Below are 22,047 nucleotides of genomic sequence, written 5' to 3'. Positions count from 1 at the left end.
GGTCAATTTCCCCCGCCAACACTTTGGCAAACCACAATGCTTTTTGCTGCTTCTTGTTGGTGTCATTTTGCCTGTTGCTCACATCCTGCTATTTGACAATGCTTGGCGTGTGAATGTATCCAGACCGGTGGACCAGCACCTCAAAAAGTTCGTGTTTATCCCGACGCTCCAAAAGAGTGCCGCTCTCTGGGTTGCTCACTATGAGTACAACCATTTCCCCACGTATGATGCCATCTGTGATGTCTTCCTTCAATGGTTCAGGGCGGAAAAGACTTCCATGCATGTGTTGGATAAGCTGTGTAGAATGAACCAAAAGAGCATGACAATGGAGGTTTATGCTGCAAAATTCAAGAAGCTTCTTCACCAACGGGTGGATGCAGCCAATCGGCCCGCGGAAGAAATCCTCAATTATTATTCCATGAAAGGCCTCAACAAACAACTTAAACGCTCCGTCATTGGTGGGGACCTAACTACCATAACTATGGAGCAGCTCATTGATTCTGCTCTCAGAGCTGAGCATGTGCTAGTAGGCTCCATCAAAGGCAACGGTAAGTCCAAGAGTAAAAGAAAGTCTAAGAAGTCCTCATTGGATCTTCAGAGATGAGGAGGAGGATTCCAATGACTCCATAGCCAGTGAGGAATCGGAGGAGGAGGAGAAAGATCACAAGGCACGATTGAAGTGTAAGAAGGCAGAGAAGATAGCTAAGGAACTGGCTGCAGCCATGGCTCAGTTGACCAGTGAGGGTGTGAATTCCACTCTAACCAACCGGTCAGGCACTTGGTGTGCGAGGTGTAGCAATCATGGACACAGAGTCGAAGAGTGCAGCTTGAATAAACTATGGTGCACCATTTGCAGAATGGCCACACATACAACTGAAGCCTATTGCTACAATGGTAGGAGAGCCCATCCCAAACCGGTGATTCAAGCTTCCGTGGTGGTGGCCGCAGTGCAACCTGCCTAGCCAATGGCTTCATAGGACACCCATATTAGAGACCCCAATTCCTCCCACGCAAAAACTTTCCTCCCAGGGACGTGGCCGCTTCTCCAAGGACTACCTTCACATGTTTTTATTGCCATGGACAAGGTCACCGGAAGTCAAATTATGAAATCTGGAGGAAGCATAGGGCCTAAGGAGAGGGAGCTCAGGCCTCAGCATCCACCCCCCAGGTGGTAAATGCGCTCGAAATCCAAGCTCTAGATGAGTAAGCAGTAGCCCAGGTGACCACATAGGTGGCCAAATCATCAACCATGGCGGTGATCAGATTGCGGCAATCCATAACTCCGGAGGCGATGAAGAACCGACCTTGGATAAGAAAGGGAAGTAGAAAGGGATTTCCTGGAAGGAACATCACTGAATCCACACGGAAGTTTCTGATTGGGTGGAACAGTAGTAGGACAAAGAAGCGTTGCTGCGGATAGAGGAGCCAGAAAAGCTTGGGCCGATGTGTTCTCTACATACACGACTACACCGATGTGACATTTACTATTTAAAATTTATAATTTAAAAATAAGTTTGCATCATATATTTCTGATCTGTAATATGGTCTATCTCCGATTGGGTGTGGAACAGTAGCAAGCCAAAGAAGCGTTCGGATAGAGGAGCCAAAAAAGCTCAGGCCGATGTGTCCTCTACGTACATGATACATCGATGTGACATTTATTGTTTAAAATTTATAATTTAAAAATAAGTTTGCATCATATATTTCTAATCTGTAATATGGTCTATCTCCTATTTGTTATAATGTTTTATGTATCATATAAAGAGCTACTTATTATATTTTATTACACATGTCAGTATCATATAATAATTGCTGCTTTTTCGGAACAAAAGATATTTCTATTTATAAGGTGAAGGCTACCATATACAAAAGACTCTTTACACCAACCATAACTACTTACTCCCATTCATTGTTAAACAGATCACAAATTTAATCCCATCTCTCCTCCTCCCAAACAAAAGATGAGTGCTCCCATGAAATGGGATACCCCAAATGCATACATGCCATTTTGTCTCCTGCCCAAGGGATTTTCCTTGGTACCATCTCCTGGTTTTGGGATCAATTTTAGGGTATTTTATCTTCAAATCTTTCCCTGGGTCAAATGGTGGCATAGAATCTTTCTTCGTACCCATAGAAGCAGGGTCGAATGGCGGCTCTACAATTTAGCTTGATTTCTCTTGAATCGGAGAGATACGAATGGGAAGCTTTCATCGATAACGTTCCATGAATTATCATATAAGAAATGAATTGAACACGAATGATATATCATTTGCATTCTACTAGGTGCATTTTGAGCAGGGAAAAGTCTTTACACATGGAAGGCCAAGCTCGCGCCTCATCCGATTCTTATTACAGGAATGATCTCTACATAACACCCCTCCTTTCGGGAATGAAACTTAGGTGGATATAGATTAATGGTAGATTATTTGCCTTCCAGAAGCGGAGGATATGGATTCGATTCTCGTTATCCACAACAAATTACATGTAGGGCAAGGGATTTCTGGGTCATGGCTATGAGAAAACCAAAGTAGACCCTTTTGAAATGCAAGAAAAGGGTCTCTGATACCATTGCAAGAAGGTTGGCCACTCAAGGCATGGAGTGACAACATGTGTGTGGATCACCATCCTAAGGCAATACTCAAGGCATTGGTGTAGGTCACCATCCTAAGGCAATAGAGCCAAGAACGCCATGGAAGCTTGCTCTAGGTCATGTATCAAAAGATATCAAAGATTGGTGTACAAACTATCCCATAAGTGACTTACATAGTCATTTACTCCTAGGACCTTTCACACATGGGCTACCCATAAACCCAAGCCCTATGCCGCCCCATATCATGTGCTTAGGCCCTCATTCTACATGTGTATGTGTAATACAACCAAGCACATAATTTCCTACTCCATGCCTTGAGTATTGCCTAAGGATGGTGATCCACACCCATGTTGTCACTCCATGCCTTGAGTGGCCAACCTTATTGCATTTAGCATGAATAGGCAAATGTAAAATCCCAAGCCCTCCCACTCCATATGATAATTGCTTTTAAGTAGCGGGGTTTCATATACAAGTACAAGGGCATGGCCCTAGAAAACAAAAGTTGACAATGCATTTTTTCACCCTAAGCATATGTCTATCTAGTACCGTTTTCACAAGGCCCAAATGAACAACATTGGTAAGCTAAACATTGTAAATCAATAAGATACACAAGTAGTTATGGTCCAATTGGTGCACTATATGTATGGTTGAATATCTAGGGTTTGAATCACTTTGGCCTAACTATTGGATATGTCAAATAAACATTTCCCAATATTTTGTGCGGCGTAGCACTTATGGTGGACCCTCAAAACCCTCAGGTGCCCATAGCGTGAGAGCCTTTGAAAGGAACACCCATTTTGAATGCATGAGCATTTACCATGTAGAAAGTGGTTTTTGTTTTATCATATGCATTTAAAGCCATCTTGAGGCGCATTTGTTGAATGTGTGAGCACCATAAATTTTCTATCATACTTTAAATGAGGAATAGCAACATTAACAAATAAGGGACATTGTCTATTTTTTTTAAAAGAAAAAGGTAGTGTAATGTTAGAGTGTTTCATTAAACATATATCTACTCCATTAAAGCATCACTTGATATTAAAAAAAGGTAGTGTAATGTTAGAGTGTTTCATTAAACATATATCTACTCCATTAAAGCATCACTTGATATTTAAAAAAAAAACTTACCTTGTTAAAGGAATGTGGGGATGGAGGGAGATCATGGTTCTTTGGACATGTGTATATTGCATGGTCATTGATATAAATGTTATTTGTAATAGAGTAAAAGTTGACAGTATATGTGAAAAAGGTAGAGGGCTCACATGGAATGTGCTAGTCACATGACTTGTGCCTCGGAGTGTAAAGCATGTGTGTCATTAATATGCTCATGAAGTTGTTCAAGGATGTACTTGGGAGCTCTCTTTTTTAGGAGAGTTTGATTAATATATAAAGTTGATGGTTTGAGATTTGGATTGTTTCATTAGTCTCAATTTTTTCCTTGTCATTTGCCTTAATCATGTCCCTAATCTTGACCTTTGATCCATCATGATTTTGCACACAACCATATATATTTTTTTCCGTGTCATGTGCATGTACGTGACATCATAACTATTTCAAAAGAACAAACTTAAGAAAGGCAATCTTTAGTGTTCACACAAGGATCTACCTTGGCAAATAAATGCACTTTATCATAGTTTGCAAAAAGAGAGAGGAGCATCATTGAAACTTCAACTTCTTGTGCTTTGATACTCTCAACTTTCAACCCCCTATGATCTTTATTGAAACTTCAACTTCTTGTGCTTTGATACTCTCAACTTATCATAGTTTGCAAAAAGAGAGAGGAGCATCATTGAAACTTCAACTTCTTGTGCTTTGATACTCTCAACTTTCAACCCCCTATGATCTTTATTAGGGGCCCTGGCCCAGATGGGTCATGTTGACCCTTTTGAAGTGTGTGGCCGAGTGTGGGTGATTTTTCTTTTCAGAGGTCACGTGAAATTCTAAATCAATCACGTGCCTTAACTTTGACAATTTGACTAGGGGTCTTTTCTAAGCTCAAGAAAAACGAGTTGGATGTAAATATAACTTTGTAAAATGCGGGTAGGGTGTTGTCGAGGTTAGGGTTGTGTGGCTCCTTTTTGTTTCTTTTTTTGCGTCTCTGTGCAGCGAGAACGTTCTTGCTCTAAACGGATGCGATGATGGCAATATCCCAAGTGAAATAGGGGGAGAGAGAGAGAGAGACACACACACATATTATTATGTATTGTCTATCCTCTCCGCCATGATTACTTTCAAGCACTTCTGAGCATCCTCCAAGCGAAAGCTTCAGCTGGCTTTCCTTGAGATCGAACAGTACTACTACTTTCTTTGTTTTCCATCCAGAGGCTCCTTGCTTAATATGCTAGGGATGGCCATATACAGTAGTTGGATGCCTGTACGCACACACACTGGTGATGGCTTCTGACGTCCATGTGGGCGCTGCCTGTGCGTGCGTCGTCACCCTCTCCTAAAGAGCCAGAAGAGGGTTATGACCCCTCTTTATTATTTCTATAGGATGTTGCATCGTGTTCCTTTTTCGACTACTACATGGATAGAGTACATCCCTGCCCTGCCCTGCCCTGTGCAAAATAGGCTGCAAATGTAGCCCTCGTGAAGAAAGATTGGCATCACCTTTTTGATAATCTGCAATGAGTGTGTGTGTGTGTTTTTGATAATCTTCTGAGCTTGGCCATCACGACATAATCCTACAATATCTATTTTGGTATGTGCTTGAAGTTTAGGACTCAAACTCCTCTTAATAAAGAGAATGCCTTGAATATATACTGTTTTGAGGCTCCTCTACCATCTTCTTATATCATGCTTTATCCTCACACTTCAGATTCTACACTCTTGATTTATGTCAATTACATTTCTAATATCGAGTAAGTAACTTTTCTTTTCGGATATTTACAAATTTGTGAGCGGTAATATTTCTCCATGTAAGGATATGGTAGGGTAACGAGGTTAATAAAAGCCTTTGAGATTCACTTTCGTTACAGAGATTTGCATAATATATTATTCATGTGTAGGCATGTACAAATAATAAGCCATATCATGGATGAGGATTAAGACATGAAAAACCTCTTCTTCCTTTTATCGTGCCTCAATATGTCGTTAGTGGGCTTTTGATGGATGTTAAACCTTCAAATTATACTTATTACTAGCCAAATCTCTCCCTAAAGAGACTTATGCTTTTCTCATGCTTCTAACTATAGGTTTCTCTCATCTGAAATAGTTTTTTTTTTTGGCAACTACAGGTTTAATTCGTGTAAATCAAAAAGTTTGTCTTACCATCATGATATAAACAATATGTTGATTGCCAACTGGAATGAAAGGGATGAAAAAAGCACTTGGCATCATGTATAGCACGCAAGGACACATCAAAGGATGCATGCGATGAGTTAGAGAAATTATTTGGAGTAAACGGTAACAATTCTAAGATTGCTTTAAAGATCACTTTTTTTTTTGGTTTGAATGTCACATTATCAAGCTTTTTTTGGCTTGAGTATGTCACATAATCAAATTTTTGTGTTTAATATGTCACATAATCAAGATTTCCACTACATAAAGAGCTTGATGCAACATTGATGAGGAAGATGATTCCATTGATGTTCTACTCAAGAGTGTAAGTAATGAGCCATATGGGATTGTGGTTTCCACTTACAAAAATCTTCCTAACCCAATGTTTGAAGTAGTTGTTGTTGCCCTCTTGAAAGAGGAAAAGACAAGACATGTACTAAAACAAGCATACTTAACCAAAGGTTCCTACAAGGGGCCATCATCAAAAACAAAGGGTAAAATGAAGTGCAACTATTGTGGTAGGAACAATCACTTAGAGGAGGATTACTAATTCAAAAAGAAACTATTTAAATGTCAAGGGCGTAAGGCCAAACACCTTAGAAATGAAAGCCTTCTAATAATGATCCTAAAAAGAGTGCACCTTAGATTAAATCCAAAGCAATGTAATAATGATCGAAAAAAGCGTGCACCTTAAGAGTAAATCCAAGAAATGTAAAAGCGTATTAAGAGGTGAAGGAGTTCACACCTATGCAAGTGGACAAGAGCCTTGAATACTAGCCACCAATGTTCACTTGGAGCATATGGGAACTTGAAAGGGCATCTAGATCCACAAATCGAGGGGAGCACTGATAGCACATAATCACTCACCTAACATGCTTAGCATTGATCTAATCCTTGTATCCACAAGTGAATTTAAGAGGCATGAGTCTAATGCAAAAATAAGGTGTGCCCCATTATCATCGTCTTGCTTTCATTATGCTTACGTGATTAAGTTCTTTATCATATCTCGTTATCCGTCATCTTTATGTTAATCCATGGCTCTAATCCACTATGATCCTCATGATTAATCCTACTCATTGCCTTCATCTATGAGCTCAACTTGCATTGGGGCTTCAAAAAAAGCTTTAGTGAACCAATCACGACAGATTTAGTCCTCCACAATAGGTTGCCTTTGCAGATGCCATCGACATAGAAGTTGAATCAACCCTAATTAGCACAAAGGTCTTCTTGCAAAGGTGGCTTTGGAGGTTGCTTTTTGCTCCTATGTGAGGTTTAGAGAGATGTCGTAGAAGGGGGGCAACATAGCTCACGACCAAGAAACCAAGTGAGAAGCTACTCTTATGTTGTGTGTGCATGTGCATCATGTACCATGTGCTTGACAAAGATGTCGTAGTTCTGTCACTTGTGTGGCTCTAACATGCAGGAACATGTCTGGGCAAAATGTGTTAGGCTGAGGAGGGTGGAGTAGCACACGTAAGGGTTAGTGGAGCACATTGGAGTGAGCTTAGAAGAGGGAATAAGGACTTCCTTATTTAGAAGAAGCAATGATTGGTGGAGTAGGATGTTAAGAAAACCCTACCCTAACGTGTCGAAGTTGCTTATAGGCTGAGAGCTCGAGTTAGGCTTAAGAGCTCCACTATAGCCACTCGTCACCGCCATTCTCCCGCATTCGTCACACCAAGGCGGTCGCTCTAATCCAATGGGTGGTGCGACCTCTCTCGCGAATATCGTGTGAGGTCTCCAACGGAAGACGATCACGTTGGTAGCCTAATCACCCAAGCAAGAGGGAGAGAAGAAGAAAAAGTGAAGCATGAGAGAACAAGTGATTAGCATTAATCACTCCCAAACCCTAACCCTAAGCACACCACACATGCTAGATTAGAGTTGCAAGAGAGAGGGAGAGAGAGAACTCTCGAGTTTTATTGGACAAATGGGAGAATGAGTTACAAACAAGAGAAACTGGTTTTTATAGTTCCAAGTCTTTTTCCACTAGGCCACCCGAGAGTAAGTGAACCAGGGCGCCCAAAACATAGTTATAAGGCTTTTCTCTATGGTTTGGCCAACTGATCAAGATTCTCTTGTCTTTCCTTAAGAAGTTCAATACTTGGAACCATCTTTAGGGCGTTTCCCTCATCAAATGATTACATAAGTGTGCGGACATAGTTGTTGTAGGAATTTGTTAACCGATGTGGTTAACATACTCCCCTTCCTAAACTCGATCGAGTCCTCGTAATCGGTGAGAGGTTGCCGAGGCACGCTGGGAAGTGTCGCACTTGGTTGGTGCTCTTGTCTCTCTGGAAATGAGAGGGGGTGGGGGAGTTAGCAAGATGGAAAGAAGTTACTGGAATACTGGCGATTAAGCATCGAGCTAGTTTGATGGGCCCCTATGAATTCACTTTCTTGTATGTGACCAGTAGTACTCTTTATTTTATTTTTGGTATTTTTTTATTTTTTGTTGCCTTTGCGGGTAGGACATCCTCTTTAGAGGAGTTGGAGTACTTGAGTGAGTAGACTAGTAGGGAATATTTAATGACTAGTATCCAAGCTGGAGGTGGCATTATTAATGGGGGGTTAGTAAAACAATGGTGTTAGTAAGAAAGTGGCGAGGAAGGAACTCCAGAGGGACAAGGAGGCAGTGCACATGGTAACTGCTTGCACTCCGAGATGCTGTAGGCGATGGCGATGTACATGAAGCTTTGAGCATCTTTGTCAAGACACTGTAATGGGTATCTTGGCTCCCGTGTGGAGGTTGAGCCATCAGGTTGTTGTAGTGTCTCCTCTTTTTCTTTTTGTGGGCTGTCTTCTTCTGTAATTGGAGATAATTTGGCCTTGGAGTGCTCCTGCATTTATGACAGGAAATCTGCACTCCAATTGGTTATTTCCCATAGAAATTCTAGGAATGAAATACCCAACACTCATTAAATGCGTTTCATATGAAATACCCAACACTCATTAAATGCATTTCATATGAAATTTGAATATAATTGTTTTCTTGTGTAAGTGTGGGTTTTCCATGCCTCCAAGAATATGAGATTGGTGTGGACCATGGGGTAGTTGTGGGCTTGCCACCATTGTAGACCAATCTCAGTTGGGAGTCCAATCCATATTCTTGGTGGGTTTAGTTCTAGTGGTAATTCGGGGGTAGTGAAAGACTTACTAGTTATTGTTGGCGGTGAGAGAGTACCCTTTGGGGAAGCAATTGGTGGGGACAAAGGATCGGATTCGATACATTCCCCATCCCAGTTTTACCGTGTCATGGGGAAGCTTGAGGGTAGATGTGTTATCAGCGGAGTTGATTGTACGTGTAGCATTTTGAATCCAGATTTCTCCAAGGATGATTGCTTCTTTTGTCTCACCTCTGAGAACCACATAAAAATAACAAGCCAATGGGGGGTGGTTGCAAGATGAGGTTATCTAGTTTCATGTAGTGGGCGCCCTTGGCTTTAGCTTGAAAACATGCATTTTTTCAAGAAGAATAGCCAATCTCTCCTAGTTAGCTAAGGAGTTTCACTTCAAGATCTTCTAATGAAACATCATATGCAAAGTTGGGCACCTAAAACTATAATCTGATCGAATATCCAATAATTGCAAATCCCCTTTTCTTTGGGAACCAAAATTGTATACAGGCCCTGTCGGAGGTTTAGATAGGTATAGTGAATGTGAGTAAATTGCCTATAACTTTTACACTATTATTCATATGATGTTCCCATTGCATATCACAAATACAAATAACATAGAACTTAACTTGATTTATCGAGTAATTTTTTTATGTGTTCTACTATTTTTTATATTATTTAAAAGGCATTAGAATTATTAAAAAACATACTATTTTGTCCTCCCATCACATCTACCATTTAAAATACTCAAATTGTATGGATCTAGTGATGATTGGATTGGGAAAGATTAGTATAATGTGGGTATAAGGTAAAATTACAAATCTAACGGTTGGATTTTTGTAGATTTTTGTAAATCTACTTTGAAAAATTTGTTGTGACTGTTAGAGGCCCATTAAATCAATTGTAATTTAATTCTAGAAAATCAAATATTGAATCTTTCAATCTAAAAACTCTAGGGATCAATATGCTTGTTGCCATGAATTTATTAATTTTTTTTTGGCTTAATTAGTATGGGAAGGTCCATTTTCAATCCCCCAAGCAAAAATTCCCATATTGTGTCCACTTCCCTTTTCAAATCTAAAACCAACCCTAGTTAGGTTTGGAAATCTAGGCTTGGTAAACTTCAAAGCCTAGATATCTATCCATGTGTGAGGCTTGGGTAGGCACAAATCTTATATATGCATGCCACTTTATGTCCACATCAGCTTCGAGAGGATCCACATAAGCAGCTTGCCACCTCCACCCTCCATGTCAACATGGTCAACCTAGTTGACTCCCCACCTTATCATCCTAGTCATCATTAATGCCACATCTTCTTGCCACCTCCTTTGCATGCCACCTCACACTTGGTGACATGGCATGCCACATCAACCATAATAGTGCCACTTGTCAAGTGAATGCCACGTGTCATGCACGCATGTGACACATGGCACCTCCTTCCCACCTCCCTATTTTTTTTCAAAAACATATTTTTGAAAAAGTTAATTTAGTAATTTAGAGAAATAGAGTATAGAATTTTAAATAATAAAATATATAAAACTTATTAATATAAAAGGATTTAAAATCACTAATTTTAAAGGATTATATTTTGAAATTAGATCAATAATATTATTTTTAAAGTTCATGTTATTTAATTTTAAAAAATAAAATTTTAAATTTAATATTTCTTAAAAATATTTCATGTAGGATAAACCTTTGAATAAAATTTTAAAAAAATACATTATAAAAGAAAATACAGTTATATAATTATAAAATAAAAGATATGTTTATATATTTAGTAATGATAAATATTTAGACTTGTTAATAAATATTATTAATAATATTAATTTTTAAGTGGATAATAGTTTATCTTTAATTATCTTTATGTTTATCTTAATTATCCAATCAATCTTAGATAGGAAATCCAATGAGATTTGAAATGGATAACCTATTTTTCTTATATAATCACACATCTCTAGTACTATCCCACACTTATCTCTAGTACTATCTCATCATTGAGCCTTCATAATTTTTACTCTCTTAGCTTCCTTGAGAATGGGTTCTCAAAGTCGTAGAAGTCAAAAACGTGATAGGACTAGAATTCCCCCCCGTCCACCAAGTTCAAGAGGAAGAGAGGAAAAGGGTAGCTCGTGATGAGAGAAAGAGAAAGTGGAGAAGAGCACGTCAACGAGCAGCACCTTCCATTTTGGCGATGATCTAGGCCTTGCTCCTCCTCTTCCACTTCCTCTCCCTCTGCCCTCTTCCCCCCCACTACCCCTTAGTTTAGATAATCCACATGAACCCGCCTTTCCTGAGCCCCCTTCTCTTCCACAAGAACCCACCCTCCCTCCTTTGGGTGCTCATCGTGTGGATAGGATTTCAAGAACTATCAAAGTCAGGGGCACATCGTCGTGCCCATGAAATCTTCCATTCCTATTTCAAAGACCTCATGCCTTCATCACAGGCATCCGTGCTTGATGCTTTGATCGATCTGCCCAACATGGCTAACTGCAGGACGCTTTCCGACATTGGAGGTCGAAGAGAGAGGAGAGCTGGGATGGCGGTGCTTCAAAGTGTTCATTGTTCCTATACAGTTTACAAGAAGAGGAACTCTGCAGCTGCTCGATGGGCTATTGTGGCAGCCATAAGTAGCTCCCAAATGAAGGGTAAGGTGAGTGCCACACCTCGCATCCTTTCCATAGCACCACACGCACTTAGAGTTGGGTCCATTAGACGACAAAGTTTATATGCCAATGAGGTTGGTGCTTTGCCGGCGAGTAGTGGTCGTGTAGCTAGGCATGATCGCCTACTAGATGAAACCACTAGAGCCTTGATAGAAAGTTTTTGGGAGGAGAATTGTCGTGCCTCGCGAGTTTTCAAGAAAGCTTTGCGTAAGAGAGTGACAAGAGGAGTGTTCATTGAGCATGGTGCTTGCTTTCTTGAAATGACCCAAACAGAGTTGTATTCTCAGTTTGTGGCATCGTATCTAGAGCTTAAAATTGGGCAAAGGTCATTTGAGGGGCGTAAGCCTTGGTTTGTGAGGTACTCATGTCAGCGTGACACATATTGTTGTCGCTACCATGTTGAGTTCAAAATTTTTTATGATGTGTTCCGTTCTCTTAGTGGGCATAGAGAGTTGCCTAGTAGTCCTCATGATTTCATCCACTCTCTTTTGTGTGCACGCGCACGAAGGATGCCCAGTTCCATAGGATGCCTTGTGTGGAGAGCAATTGCACATCATGTGGTTCACTTGCACATTTAACAGATGGTAGATCTTGATGCCAGTGACCAAGAGATAGTGCCATGGCAACGTTATGAGTATGTGACATACCGGCTCTCCAGAGTGGTGGATAGTCCAGGAAGTTGCAGCTCGTGGACAAACATACACCACGTTGTCACTTCACAACCACATTTAGGGAGCAGATCTACCCCTATATACGGCACAGTCATTGTGCCCAAGTAGTAGGATCATTAGTTTCGAGCATGCCTGGCAAAGTTTCCTATTGGTGTGGTCGTCTCTGTGATTGATGTTGTAAAGAGCTACACCTTCACACCTTTTCAGGAGATACAATATCTGAGTATTACTTCTCGGAGCAGGTAATGGTTATATTTCATAATATTTGTTTCGTGTTTAAGTTATATTACTTATTTGATTTTTTGTGTCCTAATCGTCTCTATTGCTTACCTCACCAGGTTGCTATTATGGTCCACATTAGCTATCGACATGCAGAGGCCCATGTAGATGGGATAGCGAGTACCCCCCCGAGACCCGAGTCATTATTCGAGAGTATCATTTCTATATCAGAGTGATGATCGTTCACATGATCCACATTTTGTGCAACACTGTTTTCATCTCCATGACGATTTTTTACGAGATTGTGGGATCATATGTGGCCAGCGATGGGTTTGGTCGAATGGTTGTGGCACACAGTTCAAGTCATCAAACGACAGTTCTATTGGCCCTACAGGTAGTACGTATGGTTCTCTTGTATTTGTAATTAAACTAAATTCACTAGAACATCTTAAAGAAGTAAAGTTTGCAAAGTTTGGTTCCCATCAGAGCATGTTTGGGTACAATGGTATGGGGAAGGCCCGGATTTTCCATGGCCTCTTAAGTACCAAGAGACTTGAAAAATCCACATTGGACGCTAATTACTAAACCAAACATGCTCCGATCTCATGACCAAACTTTGCAAGCATGTGGGAGTGGGCCCCCCCACATGCTTGCAAGGTTTGGTCCCCATCGGAGCATGTTTGGGTACGATGGTATGAGGAAGGCCCGGATTTTCTATGGCCTCTTAAGCACCAAGAGACTTGAAAAATCCGCACTGGGCGCTAATTACTAACCTAAACATGCTCCGATCATGACCAAACTTTGCAAACATATGGGGGTGGATCCCACACCCACATGCTTCCAAAGTTTGTTTCCCATCGAAGCATGTTTGGGTACGATGGTATGGGGAAGACCCAGATTTTCCATGGCCTCTTAAGCACCGAGACTTGAAAAATTCGCACTAGTTACTAACCCAAACATGCTCCGATCATGACCAAACTTTGCAAGCATGTGGGGGTGGGCTCCCTCCACATGCTTTGCAAAGTTTGGTCCCCACCATCGGAGCATGTTTGGGTACGATGACATGGGGATTTTCAACAAACAATATGATAGCCAAAGTGTTAAAAAAATAAAAAAAACCAAGAATATAAACTAAAATGTAATGATAATAATGAAAAAACTCATAATGATATAAACATCAAATAAGTATATCAGAATGTGAGCTAACCCAACTACTCTGGGATTAGCCACACTAACTCAAAAGATCAAGGCATAATGAAAATGAGCTACCTCAGCTAGTCTGAGCCCATAAATCTAAGTACAATGTAAGTGAGCTAACCCAACTAGTCTAAGTTTAGTCACTATCAACGGGGCAACCCAATCAAAACTGTTATCTCTAACTGCTGGTCGACGTGCGCGTTGAGGCTGCTGTGCACGTCGAGGAGGCTATGCCAACTGGGGGGGTCGTCGAATATCTGTGGAGATGTTTGCCTCAAGGGCAGGATCATGAGATGGTGCCGGTGTACTCGGGAGCTCACGAGTCCCATAAGCTGCTATAGACCTCTCCCTCTCTCTACGTCGTGCTACTGTAAGACGTCTCTATCTGTAAACCCAAAATCTATAATCAATAATTATACGTGTCTACCACTCTGCATGTGTAAGCTCCTCTGCTGTAAGGACACGCTGCTCATCATGAGAAGGAGCACTGCTGCTAGCACCATCACCCGAGGTGCCACTAGGACCAACACCACACACACGCTCGTATGCTATGATCTGGCTCTTGTGAAGGACTCTCTGGTATATGCATCAAACTCAAGTGCACTCCACTCAATCTCTGGAGGCACCTCAAGCTCCTGATCTCTATCATCGGCGCGGCGTCGCGTCCCAGGTCAGTGAGATAAAATCAAGAGGCGTGCCAGTCCTAGCATCTACTCGAGCGAAGCTTGGATGAAGATTGTCAATGCCCAAAACTCTGTATGTCGCTAGGTCGCCGCGTGCAAGGCAAGAGGGACATGCTGAGAAGCGTACTAGCTCCTAGGTGATGCAAGACAAATGGAAAAAATGTCCACATCCTAGAGCATATCCACCAGTACTGTCAATGTCCTCGCGATACAGAGAGCATAGCAGGCATCACGGAGGAATGGTGGTGCATGCTGAGGGAGGTCATCGAAAAACCTCTGTAAACAGGCCGTGGATATAAAGGCAAGTAGGGCACTGTCACGTCTGAGGATCTGCAGAACTCCGGAACATGCATCATCAATTGCTCTGCCCTATGCTGTGCAATCTGCTCCATAATCATGTGCTGCTGCGCCTCAGCTCTAGAACTCTCTACCTTAGTCCGAGCCTATGCAAAAAGTAAAGTATAAAAATAATTGATTAGTCTCTCTCATTAGGTATTACTTAAAGAAATTTATAACTTAGGACCTTAATTATAACTCTTTTACGTGCAAGAGAAACCTACCTACTGGATGTCAGATTCTCTCACATGCCGTGCCTCTGTAGTAGTAGCTGTCTCTGCCGTGGTCTGTAATGCAGCTCTAAGGCGGTCAATCTTCGCTCTCGCCTCTACCAACTCCTGAGTGAGTCTCTCAGTGGTAGGTGTGGGACCCTACGTGACACAATCAACCATGCCGCTCATGTAAAAATATAGAAAAGTACATATAAACATGTAAATAAATGACTAAAAAAACTTTAGAAGTAATAAATGTGTAAATACCTCGACATCTGTCGTCGGTGTATCGATCGTGAGAACAAGCGCATAGCGTGCTAGATGGTCTCCATGTGGTACTCCGTACGTCGATGCCAACCTAGGTGCCTAGAGCCTCGACGGTCGACATAGGCACAAACGTTGGAGCTGTAGGAACTACACGAAGGGCTGGCGGAGGCCGCCTACCCTGGTCCTAGAGACGGCCTCGACCAGCACCACCACCGGGCCGATGGCTAGTGTAATCTACCTCCTTCCCTAAGACAAACTCCGCATATAATTGCTTTGCGAAGTATATGGGAATCTGGCGGTTGTTTGGCATCCTCCCATATTATGCGGCAATATATCGACTATAGATATGTGCCGCCATACAAGGATGCGAACACCGCGAAATAGTAAGGGGCTTACCCGCCCTTGGCCTCATCCCATGACTATCAAGGAAAAGATCTAAGTAGGCTTCATCCCTAATCGGACCAAGATCACAGACCTGACGATATGTCAGGGCATGTGACACGGGAGCAGTGCGATGGTGGGCTATCCACTCATCTACATAAACAATATTGTGAAGGCTACGAAGGGACGAAAGCATCGCCTCCAAGTCTGCCACGATATGTAATGTAGACGGTGTGTCTCTAGCACTCCTATAGATAGCCGCTGACTCGCGGTCTATCTCCGTGCGATGAGGTCCACAATAGACGAGCGGCCCTCCTCGAGTGACTCCATGCTAAAACCTAAGCCTAACACAAAGGTCCAATGTGAAAGGTCTAATGCTTAGTGCTAAGTAGCACTAATGAAGCTATAAAATAATGCTAATGGGCCCACTAATGCTAATCCAAATCAAAAGAGTAAGGAGAGTGAAAATGACTTCTGACAATGAGGTAATTTTTTTTCCCAGTTTTATAACCTCGAATGAGGTTCGGTGGCATTATGCACTTTAGGGTTTGCAAAATGTACGCTCTGGATTTTAGGGTTAGTGAGACAAACGGCCAAGATACGCACTTAATTTTAGGGTTGGTGAAGGATCGATGGTTGAGATTTGAATTCAGTATCTCGTTCGAGGTACATGGACGGCTTAGATTTTAAGTCATTACCACGATCGAGGTATGTTTGACGGAGAGTGGTATAGGATTAGTTCAAGCGTCTTGAAGCCGGAGAGTGGTATAGGATTAGTTCAAGCTTCTTGAAGCCGGTTAAAGACTTGTGGACAAAGAGGTGAAAGAGACAAAGGTAAAGGTGATTTTGGTGGTTTTTCAATTTAATTTCAAGAAGAATACATTTATGTAATTTAATTTCAAGAAGAATACATTTATGCTTATGTATGGTTGAAAGAAGTTAATTTCAAGAAGAATACATTTATGCTTATGTATGGTTGAAAGATATGGTTGAAAGAAGGCTTGTTGTTAACGATTGGACAACAAATTCCCATCAAGCACGTTGGAAAATCATTAGAGGGTTTGTGAAAACTACAAAACCATCTTTAATCTCATTAATGCTCTTCATAATCCGTCCGCATGGATCGAATGAGCAAATTGAGGAGGTCAAATCTCTAATTTCAGAATTGCTAAACCTATCCTCTACTCAATTTGTATAATGGAGGGTTCTAAATTTTTTCTTTCCCCTTCTCCAAAAAATGTACGCTGATCATTTCCCCATCCATCCTCCAGTGGCAACTACACGATTGGGGGCAGAATTTTCCTTCTCTCTCTCTCTCTTGGCGGCAGTAGGGCGATCTCAAGAGGGCGCAGCAGCTTCTTCTCCCTTCCATTCGGTGATGGCAAAAAAGCAGCGATTTTTTTTTTCCAATTAGCGATGCGCGCTATTTATAAAAGAAGACAAGCTTCTTACAAAAAGCTTTGTTATAAGCTTATAAAACAAAAGATTTAATTTTATGAGGTTTTAAAAAAACCAAAAAAAACCCTTTTTAAGTGCTGGCTGCTATGAATAAGCTTTACTTTCTTTTAAAAGTTTAATGTATAAGCTTTAAAGCTTATATTAGAAAAAGCTAATAAAAGCTTATAAGGTTTAAAGAGGGGTGGCTTTACCAAAGCTTTGATTAAAGCTCTTAAGTTTAAAAGCTTTTGACTTTAAAGCTTTCATTTGTTTAAATACGTTGACGTTTTATTTCTTTCTCACCTACTCCTCATCTAGTTAAGCTTGATAAGCTTAAATAAGCTTTATATAAAAAGCAAGAAGGAAAAGAAGAAGAAAAATAAATTTTAAAAAATTATTATTATTATGATCTCGACCCATCATTGGATTTAATGGTTTTAAATGTTTTCTCAACTCTACAAGGACTCTCATCTGGGGTAAAATTTCATATTATACTCCTAAGTCAAGGCTGGCATTATTCTAGGCCGTATGATCATTTCACTTTACTCGTTCATAGACTTGAGTTTGTACATGTATGTGTGGTGTAAGCATGATGTCTACCATGGAGTCGTGTTGAGTTTTCAACAATTATCAGATTGATTTACGATAAGTCTTCATCTTAACTAACTAATTATATTTTTGAGTTATTTATAAATTATTTATAAATTATCTATTTCTCTTGACCTTTTCATTTTGTAGCCAACAATACATCGAGGTGAGACTTTCTTACTTAACAGTGTTGTGGACAAAATAGGTAATATTTTCTGAAAACGAGAAACATTTGGCATCTTTCAAAGATTCTATCAAAAAAGTTTAGTTTTTTACCTCTTTTTAAAAAGTGGCCTACGCATGCATACAACACTGCCAAAAAACGATAATATTTCGAGCACTTTACATGTTTCTTACAAAAATTGACATGAAAAAAAGACTTCGTTTTGCTTACTTTTTGAGATTATAATAATGAAAATTCTAACAATAAGTTTTCAAAAAACATGCCAAAATAGAGACAATATTTATTATTTCTATCTTCAATCCATTAAAAAATGATACAATTATAAAAGAAGCCATTTTCTAAACATATAGCTTATGGCATAGGTATGGTTCTTCATAATCATTGCTACACCATCACTAGTCGTCGATGTGCCTTTCCCTGAGAAGGTAGACGAGGCATCCTCTTCTTCACTATCCACAAATACAATTTTTTTCTTCTATGTGTACACTTAAAGCTTAGACTCCTTGGGTCATCTGCCATGTTAGCATGATTGAGAATGTGCTACAGAGTGCAACTATAAAAAACTATTTGTATAATTATATTACAAAACCGTTATCTTGATATAATTATTATCTTAATTATAAAACCCTATTTTGGCTCTCGACAATTAGAGTAGTATTAAAATCCATTTTGAAGCTCTTGAGTATCACAATTTCTTAATTGATAATATATACTTTTTAAAAAAGAGTTCGTTACGTACATATGAATTTTAAAATATCATGAATAAGCTATTTAAAAGTTATCTAATTTTGAAAATAATTCCACACTCATTTTTAAAGAAGATGTGTCCTTAATGTGACAAAAAAGGGTTAAATGATAATTTTAGTTATTAAATGAGTTTAGAAAGTATGAAAAATGTCTCTTTAAGAAACAAAAGTTTATACTTTCCAAAATACTTTTTTTGTAAAATATCAGGTAGGGACTTAGGTTCGAATCCTATTGGTTACTACACATAGTAAGGATGGTTTAGCTATACCATTTGGAGCCAACTTAATGTTGAGTAAGAACTTCTCAACTAAGAGTTGATGTTTTCCATCAACTTGATACAAAACATCAACTTTTACGAAAATTTGATATTTTGTATCAAGTTGATATAAAACATTAACTTTATATTCAAAACATTAACTTTCTATGCAAAAGATCAACTTTTTTACAATACTTGATGTTTTGTATCAATATTTTACAAAATATCAACTTTCCACAAAACTTGATGTTTTACATCAACTTTGATGCAAAACATCAAGTTTTATGAAAAAGTTGATGTTTTGCATAAAATCGATGTAAAACATCAACTTTTTCACACAACTCGATGCAAAATATCAACTTTTCCACACAACTCGATGTTTTGCATCGAGTTGATACAAAACATTTTTCACACAACTCGATGTTTTTGCATCGAGTTGATGCAAAACATCAACTTTTTCACACAACTCGATGTTTTGCATCAAAGCTGATGCAAAACATCAACTTTTTCACACAACTCGATATTTTGCATCAAGTTTTATATGCTCCGGAGAAGAAAGTTGGAGGATCGGAGATCGATTTTCACAAACGGTTTATTTTCGTGATTCCAACACGACTATGTTTCGATGCGATTTGCAGATGTCACAAAGCGACTTGCTGCATCAGCAAGCTGCTTTGTGATGCCTGCAAATCACATCGAAAGATAATCATGTTTATACTCGAAATTTGTGGAATAGGTCATCTGAGCATGTTTACGCGGACGGAATCACTAAAATAAGCCGTTTGTGAGAAAATCAATCTCCAATCCTCAAACTTTCTTCTCCAGAGCATATGAAACTTGATGCAAAACATCAAGTTTTGTGGTAGAGTTGATGTTTTGCATCAGCAAGCCGCTTTGTGACGTCTGTAAATCGCATCGAAACATAGTCATATTCATACTCAAAATTTGTGGAATAGGTCGTTTGAGTATGCTAGCGTAGACGGAATTGCTAAAAAAGTATGTTTGTGAAAATCGACCTCCGATCCTCCAACTTTTTTCTCCGAAGCATCTGAAACTTGATGCAAAACATCAAGTTTTGTGGTAGAGTTGATGTTTTGCATCAACTTTGATGCAAAACATCGAATTGTGTGGAAAATTTGATGTTTTGTATCAAGGAATGAATGGAAATTGGATTTGGAATGAGGTCGTAAGGGACCTAAGTGGAAAAGTTGGAAATTGGATTTGGAATGAGGTCGTGAGGGACCTAAGTGAAAAAGTTAGAAATTGGACCCTAGAAATGGAATACTGAGGATTATGATGGAAACACTGTGGTTTTATTACAATTCTGTTTGGAAATAGTTGAATCTAAGAAAAAGGCAATTTCATATTGGGTGTGAAAGTGGTGAGTCTATTTAATTTTTGTATGACTGTCGGCGGCTAGGGGGCCTGGGAACTCTTTTTCCTGGTACCCGGGATAAAACATAACCAAATGTTTATAATGGATCCTATCAATACGGTGGTTGGGTGGCTGGCTAACCCATGGGATTGGATGGGGTTAGGCTGGATCGATGGATTCCTATAATAAAATTCAATTCTGTTCAAGTTACGATAGTTGAAGTAAGTCACAGGATATCCTTGTTCTATGGAAAAGAATCAATGATTGTACCTCTTTTGATGGGGAAAAAAGCGTTGGTCTCTATGAACCAAGTGCAAGTTTCTCCTTTGATCCGGCCATGTGACCGCGGGCTCGGTCAAAATACAAAGGATAGTTAAGGCTCTTGACAACGTTAGAGGATTTTTCTTGGAGGAATCGCCTATGCTTTCTGGGCGAGGGAAGTTTTTTCTGGGTTCAATTTTGGAAGAATCGAGGGATTAGTCTCTTGTCCGGACATTCGTGGGCGAGGCCTCGAGTGGGAAGCTCTGCCCTGCGCGTGAGGTTGCTACTTCCACTGCTGCTAGCACTCCAGAGTTTGATGCGCACAGAGGGCAGGGATCTCACATCTGTTAACATATTGTGTTTTGTCTCATTAGTTTATCAAGCGGACAACCCAGTAGTGTTCAGTAATCTATGTGTTGTGTTTGTTGCGTTAGATCTGCAATTGTATGGTGTATGCTGCATGCATAACCAGTGAATCTCAGTAGGTTGCAGTGGAAATAAGCCGGTCATATTCCCCTACCAACACTATTAGATTGTATCTCACTTTCATAGTTCGTAGTTTCTTCCTATAGAACTCTTTAGTATGAACACCAACACTAGGGGAAGTTCTGACCCCTCCCCTTTATATCTTTGAAAACATCACTTTGTGTTTTGATTTCTCTTCCATATGGATAAGGTCTCCCCCGCTACTAGAAAAGGAGGATATATAGCTACGCTGCCATAACTACACGTATGATTAAGAGTCTAGGGAGAGAAAAAGCTACAGTACGGGAAAATAATGATCTCAGCAAGAGCCATACGTAGCGACTACTAGTGCTCCCAAGGCTCTAGGATCTCCTGTAAACCCCCATTCGGTATATGGCAGATATTAGGGGAAGCAGTGATGGGGACTACCTCGAAAGTGCTGCAACGACCCGGATGAGGGTAGAGCTTCACGTCCGGTTTAGAGGGCAATTGTATCTTGACCCTAATATCACTATGCTTTCGTTATGTTACTTGGATTAACTATATTTGTGACCTCTTTTGGTACGTGGGATTTTCTACTTTTTCGGGTGGACAATTAGTAGTGTTGGCGGGGGACTCATATGACTGCTTATTTCCACTGCAACCTACTAAGATTCATTGGTTATGCACACAACATACACTAGATAATTGTAGATCTAATGCAACAAACACAACACACAGATTACTGAACACTACTGAGCTGTTTGCTTGATAAACCAGTGAATGAAACACGATACATTAACAGATAACTATAATGTATGCAACATAACTAAAATATATAGAAACGTAACAAGAAGATGAATGTACATGAGAGAGAGATAGCAAAAAAGGGGATGATCTTGCTTATATCAATCCAAAACAAAAATGATACAATCGACAGCTAGCCTTTACAAGGGTGCAGATTCATCCTTTTTATAGTGCCTTCTTATAATATCTACTAGTACTGTGATCATAAGATGCGTTGAATTGGTGTTTAAGGAAACATCGTTTTGTGCAATGAAGTAGGTGGCCTTGACAGTTGGCAGTGTTGATATGCGGCTATTTGGTTGTAGCTATGGCACTGGTTGATGCTGGCCCATGG

The sequence above is a fragment of the Cibotium barometz genome, chromosome 32, assembly GCF_041138505.1.
Source record: "Cibotium barometz isolate CiBa-2024 chromosome 32, ASM4113850v1, whole genome shotgun sequence".
Taxonomy (NCBI): Eukaryota; Viridiplantae; Streptophyta; class Polypodiopsida; order Cyatheales; family Cibotiaceae; genus Cibotium; species Cibotium barometz.
The sequence above is the reverse complement of the archived record's forward strand: the minus strand, read 5'-3'. Positions refer to the sequence as shown.